Here is a 20684-nt window from a genome sequence, read left to right as displayed (position 1 = left end):
TCCTCAGGACCCCACACAGTTCACATTTTCCAGGTCACCCGGCAGGTGCGCTCTGTATCACCACAGGTGACCTGGAAAACATTAACTGTGTGGGGTCCTGAGGACCGAGTTTAATGGCCTCTATCCATTCTAATTACATGTTTCTTATTTTCATGTTTACAATATTCTATTCTAATGCTTAGCAGTGAAAAAAAAAAATTCAAAGTGGCAGAGATATACTATGTGCTGTGCAATCGGAGTTTTAAAGAAGGAATTAACCTACTAGTATATATTATTATCAGAGCTTATCTAGAGCCATGATCAGGTCACTTTTTATACATTTGTTCTATACCCTGTAACTTGATTTGAGTGCTCATTGACGAACTTTATTATTAAACCTTTATTTGAGATAATGACAGCATATTCCACATTAATTTACAACATACTGGTGGATACTGTGGGGGAGGACAGGCGCAGGTGGCAATCAGCAGGGGGCCGTCCGTGTTGATGCGATTATCCACGGATCGTGTAATCAAAATCACAGACTGCCTGCATCACAGAGGCTGTCCTACACTCTCCGCAGTCTTCCAGACATTCTAACTATACCTTATAAGTGGGAAGAAACACAGTAATGAAACAGAACCAGCTATTAACAAACAAATAGGTAAGGTGGCCGTGATCCTATTTACAATCTACAGGAAAACAGGAGTTTGATACATGAGGTTAAAGGCCATAGATTATATGTTACTGTAGACTTCGAGTTAACTTAGACTTAATTGTCCTTAGCGCTGGTAGGGTAAGCTGGCCGGCACTAATCGCACGCTACTGTGATAGGCTTAGGGTGGCTTGCGTGGCATCATCAATATGGAAGTGCAATGATTAAAGGTGTTGGGCAGTCTGATGTAGCCATGTTTTCTTTGGTGCATCACGTGCCATTTTCCATTCGTCTGGGCGTGTGTTATTTAGGCCAGATTACTGTAGTCAGATTTCAATGGGAATAACTGTTTACCAGTGCTATAAGACTCAGACATCAATTTCTAAATATTTCTCCACCTAAACTAAAGCTGGATACATACTTACCCAAGATATCTGCCGACTACCGGATCTGCCTTCCAAGCATCCGATTCAGGTAAGCATATACACCCATCGATCAGCAACTCGACATGCCATCCTGACATTATAGCTGGACGGGCAGCTTTGACGTCAGTCCCAGCAGCCAATGTGCAGACAGTCAGCTGACTGCCCACACACACAATCAGATGTGCAGATATCTCTGTAGATACAGTATATCAGGCATCGGCTGTGTGCAGGGCCGGTGCGATATGTCTTGCCGACTCACTAGTGATATATCGTCCGTTTACTTGAACAGACGATACATTGTCTAGTGTGAACCCAGCTTAATAGTTTTAGGTATTTTGCTTTCTCTCTAACATGCACAACTGGTCTAATTAAGATGCGGTTGCAAAGCAGCTATTGTACACAAATCGGTCCATGTTTTCATACTGCGCATGCATCTGAGCCGCAGTGATTGGCGGTTCCAACAAGGGATTAGTCGCGAAGTGAGTGACAAAAAGACAGTGATTGGGAGTGGTAATGCGGAGTTGGCGGGTAAATGCAGGAGTGTCATGGGCGTTCAGACAGCGTTTTCTGGGCTCGCATAAATTATCAGTTGCGCTCTTACTTGCTACTGTCTGCGTCCCAGGAGAGCAGCTCAGCCTGCGCGTCTTCAGAGGCACTCTGAAACTGGGTTATGGAATGATATGTGACGATGGTACCAATGTATCAGCAGTTGTACGCCGTTAGATGGAAATGCAAAGGCAGCAATGCTCAGGTTAGCTTCTGCCTATATCAGCATATAGTCACGATTGTGAATGGCAACAGGAATCGCAAGAACAACCACATCTGCATTAGGCCCAATGTGCAGGGAAAGCACATCATGTTGGCCTACTAGGAATAATGAGAAATCTATGACTGTCACCTATGGTAAGTATCTAGTCTATGCTTCACGTAGTTGCAAGCTTCATGCAGAATTGCTGCAAGCTACATGCTTTTTAGTGCCCTAATATGACAAAGTACTGGGAAGAGCCGCACAGACTGTGAAACACTTTTTCTCTTCCTGACCAGACAATTCTAAAGAAACGTGCATTATTGCAGCAAATTTTTAGATTTACAACTTGGCATTTCCTGAGTGCTTGGGAAATCAGAGATGGAATATACACGAAATAGCCAAAACACTAAAACCTCTGAGAGGTGAAGGGAATAACACTGATTATCTTGTTACAATGACACCTGTCAAGGGGTAGGATATATTAGGAGACAAATGAACAGTCAGTTCCTGAAGTTGGGCAAGGGTAAGGATGTGAGCCACTTTGACATGGACCAAATTGCGCTGGCTAGATCCATGGGTGAGGGAATCTCCAAAATGGCATGTTGTGAAGTGTTCCTGGTGTGTAGTGGTTAGTACCTACTACAAATGGTCCAAGAAAGGACAATCAGGGACCCAGCAATACGGTCATGGGCACCCAAGGCTCATTGATGCGTGTGGGGGATGAAGGCTAGCCTATCTGGTCTGATGCCACACAGCAGCTACTGCTGGCTATGACAGAAAGGTATCGGAACACACAGCGCATTGCAGCCCACTGCGTATGGGGTTGCGTAACCACAGACCGGTCAGAGTTCCCATGCCGACCCCTGTCCACTGCCGAAATGAAGGTGGTCTGGTCTGATGAATCACATTTTCTTTTACATCATGTGGAAGGCTGGGTGCGCGTGTGTGATTTACCTGGGGGAAGAGATAGCACCAGAAGAAGGCAAGACAGCGGAGGCAGTGTGATGCTCTGGACAATGTTCTGCAATGAAACTGTGTGTCTTGGCATTCAGGTGCATGTTACTTTGGCCTGTACCACCCATCCAAACATTGTTGCTGAATAATAATAGCAGCAGGATAATGCAATCTGCCACACTGCAAAAATTGTTCAGGAATGGTTTAAGGAACATGACAAACAGTTCAAGGTGTTGGTTTTATGCTCCACATTTCCCGGAAAGTGCTGGAAAAACAAGTCTGAGCCATGGAGGCCTCACTTCGCAACTTACAGGACTAAAAGGATCTGCTGCTGACGCCTTGGTGCCAGATACTACGAGACACCTTCAGAGGTCTTATGGAGTCTACGCTTAATGGGTCAGAGCTGTTTAGGCGTGGACCTACACAATATTAGGCAGATGTTATGACTGATCGTTGTGTATATATGGGAAAAGCAGCAATGTGTGACAGTGAGACGCACTAGCAACAACGTTTTGAAGATGTCAACAGTAAATCTCTTTTATCGGATTTGAGGTGGGAATACAGAGCTAATCCATTTATCCAGTTATTTATGTCATACACTCGATCTTGCCACATACCCTTGGAGGATCCGGTATTATATACCGGCAGACGGGATGCCGGCTGTCAGTATACCGACAAAGACATCTCATCTGCAGGATTATTGTTACCAAGTTCCCTTGCAGGCTCGCCATGCTTCAGCCCACTCGGTTGGTGACGTGGACCCACCAACTGAGTAGAAATTCCGGCCGTGTGTTTGCTTTCCGTCTATCAGTAAAATGCCAGCTGTTGGGATTCCGTCGTCAGTCTCCTGAACGCTGGGATCCCAACCGCCGACATTTTGACTGCATCGCCCCCTGGAGTATGACCATCACATCCATAGCATTGTGCAACCCTCAGCCCACTTACCCTCCTCCACCACCTCCTCAATACATAACAAACCATTCAACAATTGTCCTGAAATCTGGACAAAAATCATTGATAGGAGAGTCCCCTACAATTAGGACTGTTCCACCTAAACTGTGAGGGTTGGGGTGCATGCACATGAAGTCATGGTATACCAGCTATCCAGTAACAGACACTCATTAAAAAGGAAACTACTGTATCTTTCTTCTTAGACCATATAACTACTTCTGACCTTGAGTACAGCACAGATATTTGGTAAAAGTTACTGATAGTAACCCTCATGAGGAGACTAATGGGGTGTAGTATGGCTGACCGGCGGTCTCCTGACTGCCGGTCAGCTTACCGACGCCTGGATCCCGGCGGGGAGGGGCGAGAGCAGCAAGCCCCTTGCGGGCTCGCTGCGCTCGCCACGCTGCGGGCTTGGTGGCGACCTGCGGTCGCCACGGGTTCTATTCCCACTCTATGGGTGTCATGGACACCCACGAGTGGAAATAGTCCCTGTTGGTTGGCATGCCGACCATCAGGATACTGAGCCGGCGGGATGGTGGAGTAGGTCATGTGACTGTCGGTCAGCAGACCGGCGGTCACATGAATACCACCCGACTAATGATATCAGGAGAGGCGTTACCCAGTGTTTTTATGAATTCACAGCTACAGAAATATCAAACTTCAGTTCTCAGACTCCTGGAGACAGTCTATTCATAGAGCAGCGGTAACGATTTTGTCTGTCAGATTTAATGCACCTTAAATGATTTCTGTTAAGACCTACAAATTAAACTGACATTTCTAAACTTTCTTATAGGTGGTAGTTTCATAAGCAGATACTACTGGAAGACGTGCTTTATTACTGTTAGACTCTAGCAAATAACTATCATAGTGTACATGTTGCTTCTCTATGGTATTTCAGGAACATGGTCTAAGCAGTAAGAATGGTTTCACACTTTATTTTTGGGGAAAACTGGTCTTTTTAATTTTTTTGTTCACATGAAGAAGAATCCATATCGTAGACAAACAATGACAGGTGTACCAGGCTTATTATGTCTCATTTGCACATAGATAGTCCAGTCTAATGTACGTATATACCTAACACAGCGGTGTCCTGTCCCTGTGTTGCCTCAGCTTCCAGATGGACACAAGACATAAACTCTTCATAAGGATGAGCAAGTTCTAACTAGTAGCTCATGGATGGTTGAGAATAAAGTGCCACCGTTTTTTTTTTTTAAATTCTTTATTTTGCGTGGCAAATTACAATAGATAAACAGATATCGAGAGGGGGGACTGGTGGTCAGAAGTACCAACGTCCAACGGAAGCCACAATTTTAGAATAAGCCATAAAAGCAAACAAAAATAACATAGCAGTAATTAAGTATCCAATTTGGGGGGGACGGGAAGGAGGGGGGAGGAGGGTAGGGGAAAGGGAAGACCACGACAGAGGAATCCAATCACAGTATATTTGCTGAGACTAGTGGGTATAGGGTAAAAGATAGAGAACGAATGCAAGTGTAGAATAAGAAGGAGGCAGAGAGAGGTCAGTCGGCGATGCCCATGGGTCCACGTGAGAGGCGAGGTGGTGGTTGACGTTCAGCTGTGAGCCAGAGGGCCCAAACCTGCTCAAAAACATGACCACGGTCATGAAGGTAGTACGTAATCTGTTTCATAGATGCAATATGCCAAATTTTGGCTTTGAGGGCTGAGAGAGAGGGAGGGGAGGACTCTTTCCAGTGGAGGGCTATCAGTGATTTAGCTGCGGATAAAATATGTGTAGTCAGTTTACGGGAGAATTTATCAAGTGTTGGAGGGGGGTAGCACAGCAGAAAGATCCAGGGATCTCTCAGTACGGGGGAATTTAGGAGAGAAACGAGGAGAGAGTGGACTAAGTTCAAAAAGGGGATGATGGACGGACATGTCCACCATATATGTAGCATGTCGCCTCTCGATCCACAATTCCTCCAACAAGCAGGGGAAGTAGACGGAAATAGTTTATGTAGCCTGTCCGGGGTATAGTACCAACGGTAGTAGATTTTGTAAGCCGTCTCTTTGAAGGCGGTAGCAATGGAGCACTTAGCAATCCCCAGTCTCATGTCCTCCCAGTCGCCACCCTCCGGAGGGGGCCCGAGATCACGTTCCGAGGCGAGCTCGTGAGGCCAGGAGGAAGGAAGGGACGAATCCAGTAAAAGGGAGTAGAGTGAAGAGATTGAGCCTTTGGAGAGGGGAGAGTGTACGCATAAACTTTTCAGGGCGTGAGGGTTCGTCGGAGGGCAGGGAGCCTAAGAAGTGCCGGATTTGCAGGAATTGAAAGGGATTAAGTGGGTGCGAGGGGGTCTTCTGTTGTAGGTCAGGGAGAGACAACCATTGGCCACGATCGGCAAAATCGGTTGGGAATTTAAAACCCAACGTTATCCATGTACGGAATCTCGTAGCCGAGTATCCAGGAGGAAACAAAGGGTTCTGCCAGATAGGGGTCAAGGGTGAGGGGGTAGTGGTAAGGCCCATCTTCAAGGGATAGGAATCCCAAATTTTAAGATTAAATTTGATCGTGGGGAGGAGTTTGGAGGCTGGGGGTCGGGAGGTCGAGGGCAAACCCCACAGGGGAGACAGGTCCAATAGGTTGAGATAGGCTGCTTCAATATCTAGCCAGGAAGCAGACCCCGAGGGGGCATAGGAGGCAACAATATGGGAGAGCTGAGAGGCCAGATAGTAGAGTTTAATATCCGGGAGACCGCTGCCGCCCGCGGAGGTCGGCCGTTTTAGGGTATTGGCAGCAATGTGGGGAGGTCTGTGGTTCCAGATAAAGCGCACAAGTGCTCGCTGGATAGTACGGAGAAAGGAGGCCGGGACTGCCACAGGGAGGGTCTGGAAAAGGTAGAGCCATTTGGGGATTATGTTCATTTTAACCGCAATGATCCTGCCCAGCCACGAAATAAAAAGACTCCTCCAGGATGTCAGATCAGCAAGCATTTTGGTGAGGAGGGGTGGGAAGTTTTCTCTAAAGAGAGAGTCGTAACGGGAAGTCAAATAAATCCCTAGGTATTTGATCCTCGTAGGCTGCCACCTAAAATTGAAATTGGCATGGAGGGAGTCAGCCTCACGGGGGGGAAACATGAAGTAGCATGGCCTCGGACTTGGAATAATTGATCTTGTAGCCTGATACGAGACTGTAGGAATGGAGGACTGAAAATAGGTTCGGGAGCGAGATAAGGGGCTGGGTTCAGGAAAGTAGGACGTCATCGGCGAAGAGGGAAATTTTGGGCTCGGTACGACCATGTATACCCTGGTGAGCTCTAATTTGAGAGGTGAGAGGCTCGATAACAAGGGCGAATATCAATGGTGACAGGGGGCAGCCCTGACGTGTACCATTCGATATATTGACCGGGGCGGATGGGACCCCATTAATTAGGACTGTGGCAGAGGGGAAGGAGTATAGCGCCAGGACACCAAAGAGGAAGGCACCAGACAAGCCGAAGGCCTCCAGGGCGGCTCTTAAGAAACTTCAGGAGATCCGGTCGAAAGCTTTTTCAGCATCCAAGGAGAGTATGATAGTGGGGGATCCCCTGGAGTTCGAGATATGTATAAGATCCATAGCGCATCTGGTGTTGTCTCTCGCCTGGCGGCCCGGGACAAACCCCACTTGGTCGTACTGGACAAGGGAAGGGAGATACGGGTTGAGGCGGTTAGCTAGAATCTTAGCAAAAATTTTAAGGTCCAGGTTCAGGAGAGATATAGGGCGGTAGCTAGCGCAGTTGAGGGCGTCCTTGCCTTCTTTAGGGATCACCACAATTCTAGCCTCCAACATCTCGGATGGAAGGGGGTCGCCATGGATGATCTTATTAAACAGGGATTGAAGGTGGGGGGAGAGGAGATCGGAGAATTGTTTGTAGTAAAGAGCTGTAAACCCATCCGGGCCAGGAGATTTACCAATCTTTTGTGAGAGAATGGTCTGGGTAATTTCTTCCACCGAGATCTCCCTGTTAAGATGGTCTATGGCGTCTCGGGGCAATTTAGGCAGGTTGGAGGCCGAGAGAAAGTGAGAGATCAAGTCAGAGTGGGGCTGGGAGGAGGGACCTGGCGGGGGGGGGGAGATTATATCAGTTATTGTAATAGGATTGAAACGTCGCCCTAATGGCGGTAGGGTCATGGACTAACCGATTAAGAGGGTCTCTAATGGAAATAATATTAGTTTTGGCCCTAGCAGAGCGGAGTCGTGCCGCCAGAATCTTGTCCGCCTTATCCCCCTTCTCATAAAAAGACTGGCGAAGCCATTTAAGACGTTTAGCCACCCGTCTGGAGAGAAGGAGATCAAGTTCCGCCTTAACAGTACGGAGTTCGGACAAGATGGTCTGGTCGGAGGACGTCTTATGCTGGGTCTCGAGGGAATGGAGTCTGATAGAAAGTCTATTAAGCTGGGTGAGGGATTGTTTCTTGGCCCGTGAAGCTAGGCTGATGATGTGCCCCCGGAGGACCGCCTTGTGTGCCAGCCAAAGAGTGGACCTGGAAGTGTCGGGGGAATCGTTCAGGGTAAAATAGTCAGAAAGCTTATCCCGAAGGTGGGAGCGTGTCTCCGGGTTGTGAAGGAGGGAGTCGTTGAGGCGCCAAGTCATGGGGCGGGGGCGAGAGAGAAGACCCGAGAGATCGCAGGAGATAGGGGCATGGTCAGACCATATCAGTGGGTGAACATGGGCAGCCCGGAGGTTCAAGGCAAGTTCGTGGCTGAGCATGATCATATCGATGCGGGAGTAAGAGTTATGAGGAGCGGAGTAGAAGGTGTAGTCACGTGCTGCGGGATTTTTGATCCTCCAGGAGTCGTAGAGAAGCTGGGATCGCATGAGACGGAGGAGGGATCTAGAGCAGAGAGAGTCCGACGGGGAAGCAGAGGAGAGAGAGGGAGAGCGGTCTATGTTCGGATTTAACACAGCGTTAAAATCTCCAGCTAGTATGAGGTCGCCCTGCCGGACTTGAGTGAGGAGCGTGTCTAGTTTCGCAAAGAACCGCTCCTGTCCCTGGTTAGGGGCATAGATGTTGACTGAGGTGCACAATTTGTGATTGAGTTTCCCCACCAACACAAGGAACCGGCCTTCCCTGTCCTCGTGGGAGTCGAGGAGTTCAAAGGTGAGATGGCTGGCAAATAGGATCGCAACTCCCCGCTTTTTAGCCAAATGGTCACAGGCATGAGACACGTCAGGGTACGGTTTACATTGTAGGGTAGGGTGGGCATCATGTAGAAAATGAGTCTCCTGGAGGAAGACCAGGTCACCTCTGTGAAGTTTAAGGGTGGCAAAGAGCTTACCTCTCTTTTGAGGGCTATTCAGGCCCTTCACATTAAAAAAGAGAGTACCCGGAGACCCATGGGCAAGCAGTAAAGAGGAAAGCAGAATAGACGAAGAAGCAGAGCAGAGGATAGCGTGGTCAGAAAGGAGGGGGGAAGGAAAGAGCACCGGAGGGGGGGGGGGGGGAGGGTAGGTGGTCGTCCAGCAGTAGAGGCCAGGACCAATGGTGCTGACGGGGAAGGGATGCTAAGCATCGGGAGGGCACCTAGGTCAGCAAACGGGCTCGAAGCCCGTAGGGGGCGCCGCCTGGCATCCAGGCGATGCATCACCAACCGCTTGGTGATGTCCAATAAGCGGGTCCCCCCTGGAGGGACCTTCAAAGAGAGGTTGGAGAGAAAACTGGAGTGAAGAACGGGTGGAGCGCCAGCTCCTGAGAGGTAGTGAAGAAGAGAGAGAAAAAGAAGCAGGAGAAAGAGGAAAAAGGGAAATAAGAACCATAAACAGGGTCATATCGTAACAAAAGGTAACAATAAAACAGTTGAGAAGCGACTAAGGGATCTAGGGGTGAGAACGTGGGAGATCTAAAGATAAACAGCTCCCCAGGTGGGGAGTACGACCAGGAAAGGCCGGCATAAACATAGGCAAAGTATAACAACTCAAAGAGCTACAAGTCCATCAGGGAACTGGTGGAGGAGTCCGAGAGGTCGAAGACGCTGGAACCGTGAACCACTCTGAGCTGGGGGCAGAGGCAGGTGCCGCTGCGACCGGGGAGGTAGAGAGGAAGCAGAGGGGTCTTGTACGTTGGTGTGGATGCCCAATTTGGAGAGCAGCGATTGAGCCTCGGGTGGATTTCTGGCTGTTAGTAGTTTCCCCCGATGCCAAACCAGGATACGGAATGGGAAGCCTCAGCGATACTTGATATTGTGCTGGGAGAGGAGGGAAGTGATGGGCTTAAAGTCCCTACGCTTGGCCAGGGTGAGGGGGGATAGGTCTTGGAAGATCTGCAGGGAGACATTTTGGAAAGTCACAGACCTCAATCGCCGTGCTTCCCTCATGACGGACTATTTCGCGGTGAAGTAGTGCATTCGGAGAATGACGTCTCTAGGCTGAGAAGAGTCTTGGGAGCGGGGCCGAAGAGCTCGGTGTGCTCGGTCCAGGAGTAGGTGGTCTTCGGGGGTATCAGGTGACAGGAAGATGAAAAGGCGCTTGAGGTAAAGTTCAAGGTGGGCCGCTTCAACGTCTTCTGGAATGCCCCGAATCTTTAGATTATTCCTCCTCGCTCTATTATCCTGGTCCTCATGCTCCTCCCGCAGCCGGGCAACATCCTGTCGGAGTTGGTGGAAGTCAGTCTTGACAGTTTGCTGGAACGTCACCACCTCCTCCAATCGCCGCTCGAGTTGGTCCGTTCTGGAGCCAATTTCGGCAATGACAGACTTCAGGGAGTGGAGAGCTTGAACGGAGGTCTTGACATCCCGCATCTTCTTGAGGAGGGAGAGGAAGTCTCTGCGGGTAAGAGGCGTGAGATCGTCGTCATCGGGGTCAGAGTCGGGGGTACCCTGAGGGTGGTCGGGAACGTCAAACCCATTCTTGGCAGGGGTGCTCTTTTTGGTAAAGAATGGTGTGAGGTCCGATCCCTGTGGTTTTTTGCCACCTCTAGGCATCTTGCACGGTTGAGAAGGAGGGTAGACAGCCGCAAAGGGGGTAGAGATGGCGCTCCAGCAGTGTGGCTAAGGCCCAGGGGGGGTAAGGCGGGAGCATTAGAGAGATATCATAGCGTGGCCAACAAGGCAGCGTGGGTGGGGCAGGGCGAGGGGCCCCATCGGCCGGGAGGGCCCGCGCAGTCCCGGAGGGGAGACCACCAGTCAGAAATCACCGGAGATGGGCTGGCGCAATCCGCCCGTTATCCCACACGCATGGTTGTGGGAGGAGGGAGCCCGGCCACGGACCAGCCAGTGACCGGGACGGTGCCAACCTCCGGGGAGCGAGGAGGGGTAAGAGGTCCTGGCAGCGGAGAATGTCATCCCAGGCGCCGGGAGAGGCAGGGGGCCGCAGGTAGAGCCGGCGTTAGAAAGGTCGGAGGGCCGCTGAGGTGTGGGCTCCAGGAGGCCCCAGAAGGAGAGCCAACACAGGGGGCCCGAGGCCAGGTGAGATGCAGGCTCCGCGGGGTCACTACAGGGGGGCCCTCAGCGTGAGGACCCGGGCCTGCCGGGCCGCCGATAGTATACCGGGCACCGGAGCGCTCCGAGGGCTCATCCAGCAGGGCCAGGGAGGGTGGACAAGATGGCCCAGGGCAGAGGCAGGCTGGTGCTACACACTAGCCTCCACCGTAGGGCGGGTGTCCTATCATCTATAGCTCTCCCCCCAGCCGCTCGGCGCCCCCGGCCCTCACCTCCACTCCGGTGGCGTCGGGTCCCAGCTTCCGGCTGTAGAGGAGGACGGAGGTCCGCGGCGTCAGCGATGCTGCACTTCGGGCGGGAGTGGATACAGGGGAGCTCCGAAACAGCTCGGAGGGACCAGGCTGGAGGTAGGCGGCGGGGGTCCGGCCTGTGAGGCACCGCTCGGCACCCCGGGCCCGGAAGCAGGAGCTGCGTCTCGGCTCTCGGCGGCAGGAGAGGTCCCGGCTTCACTGAGACCTGCAGGCCGCAACCCGCACAGACACAGGAGGTGTCTGCCGGCTCCGCGGACCTTGCAGGTCAGGGCAGGGGGACCCCAGGAGCAAGGATGGCGGGCTGTGGGGGTCCCAGGAGAACAGCAGGGTGCGGGAAGGGCAAGTTTCAGAGGCCCGGGCAGGAGCTCCAGCTCCACACGTCTTGCTGCCTCAGAAGCCAGGCCACGCCCCCGTGCCACCGTTTTTTTTATTATAGGCACTGTAATCTCAAACATCTTGTGTGTTTAATAGTCCATAGTACATGCTAATGCATGGTAGCCAGCTGTCCCTGAAGGGACAGTCACAGGTTTTATATATTTTTATATATGTATTTATATACGTGTCCCTGGAATTATCCAAATTTTTTCCTCTGTTGACCAAATGCAACAGTAAATTTCCTCTTAGTTTGTATATTTAATATCAAATCTAAGTGTAGATTCCTATTCTCTGGCCTGTGTAAGGCTAATTACACACTGGCATTGCATTAAATGCTGAAGACAGTGAATGTCAAAAGCAGGGGTGCACAACATGCAGCCATCCAGGTGCTGTGGAACTAAACATCCCAGCATGCCTTACCACAGGTTTTTATATTAGGGAATGCTAAAATTGTGGTACGATAAATTGGGATTTGTAGTTCCACAACAGCTGGAAGGCCGGATGTTGAGAACCGCTGGCATGTTGTCTAGTGCTAGCAAAGTTCAGGTTTTTTTTTTTTTCAACGGTATCTCAAAATCAACCAGGAGTCCAGTGACTTACGAGTGAGAGTAGACCAGAAAATAAAAGGAGAAAGTACCACAATAGAAATCTCAAAAATATATCAGGCACCCTCTCAGTCTATGTTCAATTAATCAGAGAGTTAAGCTGGAGTTGCCATAGCTGTAGCCAGACGGGAGGTGTTCCATCTATCCCAGGGTCCCTCAAGATATATGTGTGAACCTTTCATGCCCAGATACCTCGTTAACCAAAGCCCGCCAGTTATACAGGTTAGGAAAGGATGCAGCAAACCAGTCCCTTGCTATAATCAATTTTGCCAAGGTAGTCAGGCAAAGAACATATTTATATATTATATTGCCGGGCAGTAGGTTTCCTCTAAGTCTAGAGCAAATATACACATTTTAGGGGAGAAAGGGGGTAACGTCGGTTCAGTAAGTAATATATCTGTCCAAACTGCCTCCCAAAAAGCATACACCATTGGACATAACCATAATAAGTGCCAGAAAACGGTTTCAGTGGCACCACATCATGGACAAACCACACTAGGTCTCAACCCCGCTTTACATAAAAAGACTGGGGTTTAATATGATCTATGAAGGATAAAAAAGTAGACTTGTTGATATTTGATACACGGGGTAGTATATTTAAGAGAGCACAACATCTGGAGACATTGGTCATCCTCAAGTGGATCAATGTCTTGCTCCCACTTAATATTAGGAGTGATCCAGACACCAAGATACCGGAAGAGCAGGGTCCATTGTAGTGAACAGAAAATAGGCAACGGGTTACCGATAACACCAGAATATGAGATTTGTTCGAATTAATGGAAAGGCCAGAATAAAATCCAAAGGTATCAATATTGAGAAGAGAGGTCAATGAAGTGTCCTTATCACTGTCAGCCTCTCCCTCTGCTGCTGTCACACTGCTTAGGAACCCAGCATCGAGTTAAAGCAGCCAGGGATTTCACCTACTCAAGGGGGGGCACTGCCCGGCAATCAGGGGGGTATCCCAAAGCGAAGAAGGAGAGACTGTTGCCCTCTAATTAGCCCTATCTTCGACCTGTCAGTGAGGAAGTACACTCCAGGGAAAGTAACAGGGCTACACCTATCATCCCCTGCTTCTAGCTGCTCTTCACCTCATGCTACTGACTGATGAAAGGAGTGATAGTGCTGGGAAGTAGTGCCATCCCTACCAGCGGTCACCTATATAGCAGCCTGCCCACAGACTGTACAGTTGCTCAGGGATGTCGGATCCCAGGGGAGATAAGGAGAGACTCATCTTATAATAAAAAGGGGGAGCCTTATTCTCAGATTAAGAGAAGTCACCTTGTCAGAAGGGGAAAGGTCGCGACACGGAAACCATATTACTTCCTCCAATACCACCTAACTCTGCTTCATCCTCTACCCCTTGCTTTCTGTCACAAGGCTGCTGCAGGTATATCTTTACTGTCCTTTAAAAAAAAAAACTACAACATAGACAGTGGCTAGGATAATATTAACTGGTTCATATTAGAAATCTGCTGCAATTATATGCCTGCACTGAACGGCTTGCTCTATACTACGTATCTGCTACAACTAACATGCACTACGGAACTGTGCTTCGTATATACTGTGCTATTGACTGGCAATTACCAGCTTTATTTGCTACCTTTAAGACTATGAATTAGTAAAAGGGCTCCCTTAAATTGACTTCTACATTACTTAGAGTAACTATTGTGTTAGGTACATGCCTAAATACGAGTAGCTTACAGTGACAACCGAGATTATATCGGCACCGTGTGGGCACATTGGAATACTACAGAGTACTAGTATATTAATGCCAATGGAAAATAGGATTTTGGTACTTACCGATAAATCCTTTTCTCCTAGTCCGTAGAGGATGCTGGGGACTCCAAAAGGACCATGGGGTATAGACGGGATCCGCAGGAGCTTGGGCACACTAAAAAGACTTAATCTGGGTGTGAACTGGCTCCTCCCTCTATGCCCCTCCTCCAGACCTCAGTTATAGGAACTATGCCCAGGAGAGACGGACATTTCAAGGAAAAGATTTTTGTTTAAACTAAGGGCTACAAACCGACCGGCCCACACCACAAACATACCGTACAACCGGAGTAACTTTAAACCAGATAACAGTATGCATTAACACCAGCAACAAGCTGAAACAAAACAACACACAACCCGTGTATAAACTAATTTAACCAGCAAGAAAACACTGCAAGTAATAGTTCGCACCAGGACGGGCGCCCAGCATCCTCTACGGACTAGGAGAAAAGGATTTATCGGTAAGTACCAAAATCCTATTTTCTCTTACGTCCTAGAGGATGCTGGGGACTCCAAAAGGACCATGGGGATTATACCAAAGCTCCAGAACGGGCGGGAGAGTGCGGACGACTCTGCAGCACCGACTGAGCAAACGCCAGGTCCTCATCGGCCAGGGTATCAAACTTATAGAACTTAGCAAACGTGTTAGAACTCGACCAAGTAGCTGCTCGGCAAAGTTGTAACGCCGAAACGCCTCGGGCAGCCGCCCAAGATGAGCCCACTTTCCTGGTAGAATGGGCTTTCACCGACTTCGGCACCGGTAGTCCGACCGAAGAATGAGCCTGCTGGATCGTACTACAAATCCAGCGTGCAATAGTCTGTTTTGAAGCAGGATGACCAATCTTGTTGGCAGCATACAAGACAAACAACGCCTCAGTCTTCCTAGCAACAGCTGTCCTAGTGACGTAGATCTTCAACGCTCTTACAACATCCAGAGATTTTGGAATCGCCACCGCTTCCGTAGCCACCGGAACCACAATAGGTTGGTTAATGTGAAATGAAGAAACCACCTTCGGCAGAAATTGTTGACGAGTACTCAATTCCGCCCTATCCGAATGAAAAATCAAGTACGGGCTCTTATGAGATAAAGCCGCCAACTCTGACACCCGCCTGGCAGACGCCAGCGCCAAAAGCATAACTACCTTCCAAGTGAGAAACTTCAACTCAACCTTACGCAAAGGTTCAAACCAGGAAGACATGAGAAACCGTAAGACCACATCAAGGTCCCATGGAGCTACAGGAGGCACAAACGGAGGATTGATGTGCATTACTCCTTTCACAAAAGTCTGAACCTCTGGGAGGGCAGCTAACTCTTTTTGAAAGAAAATAGACAAAGCCGAAATCTGCACTTTGATGGAACCCAATTTCAGGCCTGCATCTACCCCTGCCTGTAAAAAGTGGAGAAAGCGACCCAAGTGAAAATCTTCCGCAGGAGCCATTTTAGACTCACACCAGGAAACATACTTTCTCCAAATACGGTGATAATGTTTCGCCGTAACCTCCTTCCTAGCCTTAATGAGAGTTGGAATGACCTCCCTGGGAATACCCTTACGAGCTAAGATCTGGCGCTCAACCTCCATGCCGTCAAACGCAGCCGCGGTAAGTCTGGAAACACGCATGGCCCCTGCAACAACAGATCCTCACTTAGAGGAAGCGGCCACGGATCTTCCACCAGTAAGTCCTGAAGATCCGGGTACCAGGCCCTTCTTGGCCAGTCCGGAACGACGAGAATCGCCTGAACCCTTGCTCGTCGAATGATTCCCCCGTACCTTTGGAATGAGAGGAAGTGGAGGGAACACATACACCGACTGGAACACCCACGGAGACACCAGGGCGTCCACTGCAGTGGCTTGGGGGTCCCTTGACCTGGAACAATACCTTGGGAGCTTCTTGTTGAGATGAGACGCCATCATGTCGATCAACGGAATTCCCCAGCATCTTGTCACCTCTGCAAATACCTCTTGGTGAAGAGCCCACTCTCCCGGATGGAGATCGTGTCTGCTGAGGAAATATGCTTCCAAGTTGTCCACTCCCGGTAGGAAGACTGCTGACAGGGCGCACACGTGTTGTTCTGCCCAGCGAAGGATTCTTGTGGACTCCGCCATTGCCGCTCTGCTCCTCGTTCCGCCTTGACGGTTTATATGCACCACCGCTGTGATGTTGTCTGACTGCACCAGGACAGGTCGACCCTGAAGAAGGCTTCTTGCTTGCAGCAGGCCGTTGTAAATGGCTCTTAACTCGAGAACATTTATGTGGAGACAGGCTTTCTGAAGCGACCATTTCCCCTGGAAGTTTCTTCCTTGGGTGACTGCGCCCCAGCCCCGGAGACTTGCATCTGTTGTTAGAAGTACCCAATCCTGGATACCGAATCAGTGTCCCCCTAGGAGGTGATGACCTTGTAGCCACCACAGGAGAGAAATTCTGGCTCTGGGAGATAAACTTATCTTCCGGTGAATGTGCAGGTGAGACCCGGACCATTTGCTCAGCAAGTCCCACTGAAACACCCGGGCGTGAAACCTGCCGAATGGAATGGCTTCGTACGCCGCAACCATCTTCCCCAGAACCCGAGTACATTGATGGATCGACACACTCGTCGGCCTCAGAAGTTCCCTGACCATAGTCTGCCGTTCCAGAGCCTTTTCTTCTGGCAGAAATACCTTCTGTAATTCCGTGTCCAGAATCATGCCCAGAAAAGGAAGCCGAGTGGTCGGAATCAACTGGGATTTTGGCAAATTGAGCACCCAACCGTGCTGTCACAGAACCGACAGTGACAACTCTACACTTCTCAGCAACCGTTCCTTGGATCTCGCCTTTATCAGGACATCGTCCAAGTACGGGATAATTGTAACCCCTTGTTTGCGAAGGAGAACCATCATTTCCGCCATGACTTTGGTGAAAATCCTCGGAGCCGTGGAAAGCCCAAACGGCAACGTCTGAAATTGGTAATGAGAATCCTGTATCGCAAACCTGAGAAAGGCCTGATGTGAAAGATATATCGGGACATGTAAGTAGGCATCCTTGATGTGGTGCCTTTTTCTGTTGTGTGGGAACATAAGGAAGAAAAGAGGACTTACCCGCAGTCGCGGTCGAGACCAGGTCAGCCAAGCCGTCCCCAAACAAGACAGTACCTTTGAAGGGTAGTGCTTCCATAGCCCTCTTGGAGTCGGCATCAGCGTTCCATTGATGGATCCACAGCGCCCTCCTGGCTGATATCGACATGGCATTGGTTCTTGAACCCAAGAGACAGACGTCCCTTGCCGCGTCCTTTATGTAATCTGCAGCGTCCTTAATATAACCGAGAGTTAAAAGGACATTATCTTTATCAAGAGTATCCATATCATTAGCTAAATTCTCAGCCCATTTAGCAATAGCACTACTCACCCATACGGTCTGAGCAATGCACCCGAATTAGCGAAAATGGACTTCAGAGACGTCTCCAGTTTGCGATCCGCCGGATCTTTGAGAGCTGCTGTGTCAGGAGACGGAAGTGCCACTTTCTTAGACAAACGAGATAGAGCTTTGTCAACATTTGGAGATGCCTCCCATTTTTCCCTGTCATCAGAGGGGAAAGGATACGCCATGTAAATCCTCTTGGGAATCTGCCATTTCTTATCCGGCGACTCCCAAGCCTTTTTACAAAGAGTATTCATTTTATGAGAGGGGAGAAACTTCACCTCAGGTTTTTTTTCCCTTGAACAAGCAAATCCTTGTTTCCTGTACCGCAGGTTCATCAGAAATGTGTAAAACATCTTTTATAGCCACAATCATGTACTGAATACTCTTAACTAACCGTGGATGTAAAGCTGCCTCAGTGAAATCGACCTCGGAATCAGAGTCCGTGTCGGTATCAGTATCTACCACTTGAGTAAATGGCCTCTTTTGCGACCCGGATGGGGTCTGTACCTGAGACAAAGCCTCTTCCATGGACTTTTTCCACACCTGCGTCTGTGACTCAGACTTATCTAACCTCTTTGATAAGGAAGCTACATTTGAATTTATCGTACTGAGCGATGCTAGCAAATCAGGTGTCGGCTGCGTCGACAGTCCCAACTCTAGCCCCGCATCCGCTCCGCCAATAACCTCCTCCGGTGAATAACCTTCAGCCTCAGACATGCCGACACGTAGTACCGACACACCACAACACACAGAACGTCCCAGCTAGGTGACAGGCCCACAATAAAGCCCAGATAGAGGACACAGAGGGAGTATGCCAGCTCACACGCCAGCGCCCATATATCGCAAGAAACGATATATGTACCCAGCGCTGCCTTATGTTAATATTAAGCACCACACTGCGGCTCCCCTCTGAAAATGCCCCCCGTTACTTGGGAGAGAAGCGTGGAGGTCCCGGCAGCGTCTATCCCTCAGCCGCGTGTTGTAGGGAAAATGGCGCCCGTGAGCTGCGGGACGAAGCTCTGCCCACTTCCCGGCGCGCTTCGGCCCGCCAATTTTAAATCTGAAAAAAAGATGCCGGCGAGGGTCTGTAAACGGTGCCGAGGCACCTACAGTCTTTAAGCCGCCCAACAAACTCCAGTAACATGCTGCCCAGGGCAACACCCCCCCCCCGCCCCCCTCCCAGTGAAAACCGTTGGTGATGTGTGTGGGAGCATGGAGCACAGCGTTACCGCTGCGCTGTACCTTTACTGAAGTCTTCTGCCGTCCTGAAGTCTTCTGATCTTCTCATACTCACCCGACTTCTGTCTTCTGTCTTCTGTGAGGGGGTGACGGCGTGGCTCCGGGAACAAGCAGCTAGGCGCACCAAGTAATCGAACCCTCTGGAGCTAATGGTGTCCAGTAGCCGAGAAGCAGAGCCCTTAACTAAGAAGAAGTAGGTCTGCTTCTCTCCCCTCACTCCCACGCTGCAGGGAGCCTGTAGCCAGCAGGTCTCCCTGAAAATAAAAAACCTAACATAAAGTCTTTTCTAGAGAAACTCAGTAGAGCTCCCCTAGTGTGCATCCAGTCACTCCTGGGCACAAAGTCTAACTGAGGTCTGGAGGAGGGGCATAGAGGGAGGAGCCAGTTCACACCCAGATTAAGTCTTTTTAGTGTGCCCAAGCTCCTGCGGATCCCGTCTATACCCCATGGTCCTTTTGGAGTCCCCAGCATCCTCTAGGACGTAAGAGAAAGGGTTTAATGGTTTGTCCTGATTGTACACTGTGATTTCACTTTATGGTTTGCCGTGTATTGTGAAGTGCCTTTGCCTTTTATCCATTTAATTACTACAGTGGTGACCAGTCTTCATCCTGAATAATAAATCTTTATGTCACCGTGCTAACGCGTGGTGACTATTGTGTTGGGTCCTCCGGGGTTGGGGTTCCTTGTTCCTCTGCCTAGGGTTCCAGCAGTGATATCCAGTCGAAGAGGTGATTCCAGGTGAAGAATCTAGGTACGTCAACCGACACCTGCACTTGCAGCAACACTACACCGTACCTACCTGTTACACAGGCTTTCAATATAGGGTGTAGAGTCCACCAGGGACCAGGAGCCCCCAGAGAGCAGTCCCAATAGTGATGTGGGGGCCAGGAGTGGAGGTTATCCCCTCCCCCACTCTAGAGGTAAAGGAAGTGTGGGGTGCAGAATAAAAATGGAGGAGGTAGGTTCTCACCTCAGGCAGTCAGTGTAACAGCACTTGTGACGAGCTGGGACACAGGAGTGGATAATGTAAAGAACCCCAGCAGCTCTGCAGAGAGGAGAATTGGTGCCGCACGTGGGTCATAGCAGCAGCAGCGGCGGTTTATGAGGAGTCCCGTCCGGACCACTGATTACAGAAGGCTGGCGGCAGTAACTTCAAGGCTTCGGCCTCTAACAGCAGCGGCAGGGAGAGCGGGAGACGCGGTCACCAGTGGGTCTGGCACTGCGCGATTCAGACTGGGAGGCAGGGAGACTAAGATGGCGCTTCACTTCCGGCTGAGTGTAGCGGGAGGAACAGTGCGGCGCAGGTCTCTGGGCATAATGGAGCTTTTCTCCGCAGATACACAGGAGGAAAGGCAGCTCAGAATGAGCGCTGCATCACCAGGTTATTGTAGGTAGGAAAAATAGCGTTCACCAGCGGGGATGAGAGGAAATATGTAGGATTACTGACAAAGCTCTTCCACCTTGCTTCCTAGTCCATGCTCAGCCAAGCCACGCCCCCCCCCCCCCCTTGCAGTTTTGCTACTTTAGCAAAAATGCAAGTGCTTCTGCTCGCATGCTGGGGGCTATCCAGCACAGGGCAAGGCTGCCCTGCAAATGCCTGGCTGCGATGCGATCATAATTCAATTGCATCGCTGAATTGTGGATGCCCCCTGCCTTGCCATTTTTCAAGTCGCAGTGGCAGCATGTGAAGTCACGTGGCCACCACAAACCCGCTCCATTTCATCGGCATGCCCCCACAACGCTGAGTTGTCACCCCCGCAATGCTGCGGCGTCGCCGCCCCGGACCGCCCTGCAGACGCCTCTGCCTGTCATTCACGTAGAGGCATTCACTGAAGTGAGATGCAATTGCATCTCACTGTGTGCGCACGTGCAGTATGGCTCCTGCGCACTGGGCGTAAAAA

At 50.1% G+C, this 20684-nt stretch overlaps 1 protein-coding gene across 2 annotated transcripts in view; it reads right to left on the bottom strand.

The window, feature by feature from the left end:
- Nucleotides 1-20684, bottom strand: part of GPRC5B (G protein-coupled receptor class C group 5 member B) — a 155461-nt gene that overhangs the window by 63033 nt on the left and 71744 nt on the right. The gene's annotated exons all lie outside the window — the stretch shown is intronic.

The sequence above is a fragment of the Pseudophryne corroboree genome, chromosome 7 (genome assembly GCF_028390025.1).
Source record: "Pseudophryne corroboree isolate aPseCor3 chromosome 7, aPseCor3.hap2, whole genome shotgun sequence".
NCBI lineage: Eukaryota > Metazoa > Chordata > Amphibia > Anura > Myobatrachidae > Pseudophryne > Pseudophryne corroboree.
The sequence above is the reverse complement of the archived record's forward strand: the minus strand, read 5'-3'. Positions and strand labels throughout refer to the sequence as shown.